Below are 5,884 nucleotides of genomic sequence, written 5' to 3' on the forward strand. Positions count from 1 at the left end.
TAATTTTTTGTATTTTTAGTAGAGACAGGGTTTCACCATGTTAGCCAGGATGGTCTCCATCTCCTGACCTCGTGATCCGCCCACCTCGGCCTCTCAAAGTGCTGGGATTACAGGCGTGAGCCACTGCACCCAGCTTTGTTGTTTTTTGAGACAGAGTCTCACTCTGTCACCCAAGCTGGAGTGCAGTGGCATGTTCTTGGTTCACTGCAACCTCCACCTCCTGGGTTCAAGCAATTCTCTGCCTCAGCCTCTCAAGTAGCTGGGATTACAGGCACCTGCCACCACGCCTGGCTAATTTTTGTATTTTTAGGAGAGATGGAAGTGTCACCATCTTGGCCAGGCTGGTCTTGAACTCCTGACCTTGTGATCCACCCGCCTTGGCCTCCCAAAGTGTTGGGATTACAGGTGTGAGCGACCGTGCCAAGCCCACTAATCAATATTCTTATCAGCAAACACCACTACATACATGATTCATTGTAAAACAAAGTTCAGATTTAATAAACCATAAATGCACAGGGAAAAACCCCTGAAAATCATGATTTTGGGAATGCTTTTGGTCAAAACACTCAACTTCTTAGACTTGCAAATAGTTCAGTGCAGAAAAGCCTTATATATGAAATATACGTAGTAAATTTTTTAAGTGTAGCACAAGCCTCAGTCAGTGTAAGAGAATTCAGGTTAGAGAGAGTTCAGTTGAATGTAAGGAATGTGGGAAAGTCTATTCAGAGCTCCTCTCATCTTTGGTTTGAGAGCACTCACAGAGGTGACAAGCCCTACAGATGTTCTGAATTGTGAGAAATCCCTGTTTATGGTAAATACTTTCTGACATCAGAGAAGTCATACTGGAGAGAGACTATATAAATGTAATATGTGTAGAGAAGTCTTTAAACAGAGCTCAACCCCAGTGGCGTATGAGTAAACTCTCTCAGTAAATAGACCTTACAAAGGTGTTGAGTGTTGGAGAGTCTTTATGGAGAAATATTTCTTTCAGTATGTTTCAGAACTTATACAGGAGAACAATACTATAAATGTAATCGCTGTAGCAAAGGCTGTAGACACAAATTATACCTTATTCAATATGAGACAATCTATACTTGTGGGAAATTATATATTTGCTGTGAATTTAGGAAATTCTTCTAAAGAAGTGAACAGTTTTACCCTATAGGTAAGAATCTATAGAGACACCTTATGAAGGTGATCATTCAGGGAAAGGTTTTACACTTCGCTCCTCCACTACTCAAAAATCACAGAAGACACACTGGAGAGCAAAGCGATGGATATAGTCATCATGGGAAAGGCTTCAGATGCAGCCTAGCCCTTATGATGTGATATCAGAGGACTCATACTGAGGAAAACCCCATACATGTAATTTGCGTGAAGAGCATTTGGGAGTTTTTCTCGTATTATTGAACATAAGAGGACTCATACTGGAGAACAGTATGAATGTAGTCAGTGTTGGCAAGCTTTCAACCGTGGCTTTTACCTTATTTGACACCAGGAAATTCATACAAATTAGAAAAACTCATTGAAAAAAAATCAATGTGGAAGAGCTATTGGTTGGAATTCCATTTTATTTGACATCAGGGATAAATTATAAAGGAGGCAAAAGCCACCACCTGTTTTTTAACTCTTAAGTACCTGAATGTAACCAGACTGCAAACTTGGGACTCCCTGCAGCCACAGATCAGCAGGGATAAGTTCTACTCTACATATGTCCCTAATTTGCCATAGAAACACCCATTTGATGGGGACTCAGGGTCTAGGCCTGATAAACAATGTCTCATAGAAATGTCTGTCATATACACAGCCGGGCTCAGTGGTTCACGCCTGTAATCCCAGCATTTGGAAGGCCGAGGCGGGTGGATCACAAGGTCAGGAGATCAAGACCATCCTGGCTAACAAGGTGAAACCCCGTCTCTACTAAAAATACAAAAAAAATTAGCCAGGTGTGGTGGCGGGCGCCTGTAGTCCCAGCTACTTGGGAGGCTGAGGCAGGAGAATGGTGTGAACTTGGGAGGCGTAGCTTGCAGTGAGCCAAGATCGTGCCACTGCACTCCAGCCCGGGGGACAGAGCGAGACTCCATTTCAAAAGAAAAAGAAAAAGAAAAAGAAATGTCTGCCATATGCCTGTAATCCCAGCTACTTAGGAGGCTAAGGCAGAATAGCTGAACCCAGGAGGTGGAGGTTGCAGTGAACCGAGATCACACCACTGCACTCCAGCCTGGGCGACAGAGCAAGACTCCATTTCAAAAAAAAAAAAAAAAAAAAGGTTGCCATAGATAATCACGGCTGGGCATGGTGGCTCACACCTGTAATCCCAGCACTTTCGGAGGGCAAGGCAGGTGGATCACTTGAGCTCAGGAGTCCAAGACTAGCCTGTGCAACATGGAGAAACCCCATCTCTAATAAAAATACAAAAATTAGCTGTGCGTGGTGGTGCATTCCTGTAGTCCCAGCTACTTGGGAAGTGATGATTGCTTGAGGAGGTCAAGGCTACAGTGAGCTGAGATGGTACCACTGCATTCCAGCCTGGGTGACTAAATGAGACCCTGTCTAAAAAATGAAAAAAGAAGAGAAATGGTTGTCATAGGTAATCACATGTAAATGTTATCAATGGCAACAGCTTTTCTATTTTTCTACATCACATATGAATAGAAGAACCACCAACCTTGAAGAGTGGTGCAGAAATCATACACCTTTTAGCGTCATGGGTGTCATTATGTGTATGATTTTATGATAGTCCTAGATGAGGGCTAAAGGATATGCTATCAGTTTTTTTCCTGCATAATCCAAATATTATCACTCCAAACAAATCAGAGAGCTTTATACTAACTTGCCAATACTTTGCCAATGGCATTCTGCTACTTACTTAAATAGAGGCATCATAAAGAGTTGTATGTTGGCCGGGCACGGTGGCTCACACCTGTAATCCCAGCACTTTGGGAGGCCGAGGCAGGAGGATCACCTGAGGTCAGGAGTTTGAGACAAACCTGGCCAACATGGTGAAACCCTGTCACTACTAAAAATACAAAAATTAGGTGGGTGTGGTGGCACATGCCTGTAATCCTAGCTACTCTGGAGGCCGAGGCAGGAGAATCCGTTGATCCCGGGAGGCGAAGGTTGCAGTGAGCCGAGATTGTGCCATTGCACTCCAGCCTGGGTGACAAGAGCAAAACTCCGTCTAAAAAAAAAAGAAAAAGTTGTATGTATGTTCACATTTCTAAGGGCATGTCCAGTGTCTTGGCAGGGTTAAAAAGACATCGTAGCCTGGTGAAGTACCCATACTCCAAAACTAGTGCAAACTTCCCAACTTTCATTGAAAATCTCTTACAAAGGGCACAGGAGATAAACAGCATTGGTTTCTCTTCTGAAACCCTGGACATCAGAAGATAAGTGAAGATTCCAGAAACAAGAAGACTCTGATTTCAGGATTTGATGCTCAGCAAATATATCATTCACATATATGAGGAGAGAGTAAGCACTACAGACCTGTTAGCATTCAAAATTTGTATTCTTTCTGGAAAAATTGCCCAAGAGAACATAATAGTAATTTCTCACAATGGAAGTATGAGCCATGTCCCCAAAAGACATCTAAAAGGACATTCGTAGAAGCATTAGTCATAAGCGGCCAAAACTGGATACAGCCCAGCAGTCCATCAATAATAAAATGGACAAAGTGTGGTCCATCCATAGTGGAATTCTACTCAGCAATTTACCAAACATGGACTACTGATACATGCAGCAACTTGGATGACTCTCGAACACATTGTGCTGACTGGAAGAAGCCAGACACACAAAACCATAGACTATATGATTCCATTGATAGGAAGTTTGAGGACAGAAACAAACTTATGATGATAATCAGGATAGTAGTTAACTCTGGGAGATATTAACCAGGAAGTGGTACAGGGTTTTGGAAAGATATTTTCTGTTGACCTGTGTGATGGATTTTTATATATGGGTATTAAATATTTATATATTTAGACATACATAAAAAATCTCATCAAGCTGTGACAATTTGGACTTTATGCCTCTATATATATGTATATATATGTTTGAAGTTTATATAGTTTATGTATATAAAGTTTATATATAAACTTTAATTTAATTAATGTTTTGAGACACAGTCTCACTCTGTTGCCCAGGCTGGAGTGCAGTCGTGTGATCTCTGCTCACTCCAGCCTCTGCCTCCTGGGTTTAAGTGATTCTCCTGCCTCAACCACCTAAGGAGCTGGGATTACAGGCAAGTACCACCACACCTGGCTAGTTTTTGTATTTTTAGTAGACAGCGTTTCACCATGTTGGCCAGGCTGGTCTGGAACTCTTGACCTCAAGTGATCCTAATGCCTTGACCTCCCAAAGTGCTGGGATTACAGGTGTGAATCGCCATGCCTGGACTAAACTTTAATTTTAAAAGTTTTAAAACAGCCGGGCTGGTTTTAGCCACCACGCCTGGCTAATTTTTGTCTATTTAGTGGAGACAGGGTTTCACCATGTTGACCAGGCTGGTCTTGAACTTCTGACCTCAGGTGATCCACCCGGCTTGGCTGCCCAAAGTGCTGGGATTACAGGCGTAAGCCACTGCGCTCGGCCAATGTGGCTCGGCTTCTTTCAAGAGACTGGGCTTTGTTTTCTGTATTAGTTTCCTATCACCACTGTAACAAATCACTACAAACTCAGTGTCTTAAAACAAGAGATAAAATAAATATTAAAATAAGACAAATAGATTCTCTCATTTCTGAAGGCCAGAAGCATGAAATCCATACCTGGGCCAAAATCAAGCTGTTGGACAGGTTGTACTTCTCTTGGAGGCTCCAGGAGATAATTCATTCCTTGCTTCTTCCAGCTTATGGTGGCTGCTGGCTTTTTCCTTTTTTTTTTTTTTTCTGAGACAGAGTCTTACTCTGTTGCCCAGGCTGGAGTGCAGTGGCGTGATCTTGGCTCACTGCAATCTCCACCTCCCAGGTTCAAGCAATTCTCCTGCCTCAGCCTCCCAAGTAGCTGGCATGACATGCACATGCCACCAAACCCAGGTAATTTTTGTATTTGTATTTTTAATTTAATTTTATAATTTATTTATTTTTTGAGACAGAGTCTTGCTCCATCACCCAGGCTGGAGTGCAGTAGCACAATCTCGGCTCACTGCAACCTCTGCCTCCTGGGTTCAAGCCATTCTCCTGCCTCAGCCTCCCCAGTGACTGGGGTTACAGGCGCACAACACCATGCCCAGCTAATTTTTAAATTTTTAGTAGAGACCGGGTTTCACCATATTGGCCAGGCTGGTCTTGAACTCCAGACCTCGTGATCCACGCGCCTTGGACTCCCAAAATGCTGGGATTACAAGTGTGAGGTACCACGCCTGGCCTATTTTTATTTTATTTTTATTTTTTTGAGAGGGAGTCTCACTCTGTCACCCAGGCTGGAGTGCAGTGGCATGATATCGGCTCACTGCAACCTCTGTCTCCCAGCTTCAAGCAATTCTCTGCCTCAGCCTCCCGAGTAGCTGGGATTACAGGCACCTGCCACCATGCCTGGCTAATTTTTGTGTTTTTAGTAGAGATGGGGTTTCACCATGTTGGCCAGGCTGGTCTTGAACTCCTGACCTTGTGATTCACCCACCTCAGCCTCCCAAAGTGCTGGGATTACAGGCGTGGGCCACTGTGCCCAGCCAGCTTTTGTATTTTTAGTAGAGACGGGGTTTCATCATGTTGGCCAGGCTGGTCTCAGACTCCTGACTTCAGGTGATCCTCCTGCCTCGGCCACCCAAAGTGCTGGGATTACAAGCGTGAGTCACCACACCTGGCCTGCTGGCATGTTTTGACTTGTGGCTGCACAACTCTGGTGTCCGCCTCCACAGTCCCATCACCTTCTCCTTTTCTGCGTA

This window comes from Mandrillus leucophaeus, unplaced genomic scaffold (assembly GCF_000951045.1).
Source record: "Mandrillus leucophaeus isolate KB7577 unplaced genomic scaffold, Mleu.le_1.0 Scaffold205, whole genome shotgun sequence".
NCBI classification, from domain to species: Eukaryota; Metazoa; Chordata; class Mammalia; order Primates; family Cercopithecidae; genus Mandrillus; species Mandrillus leucophaeus.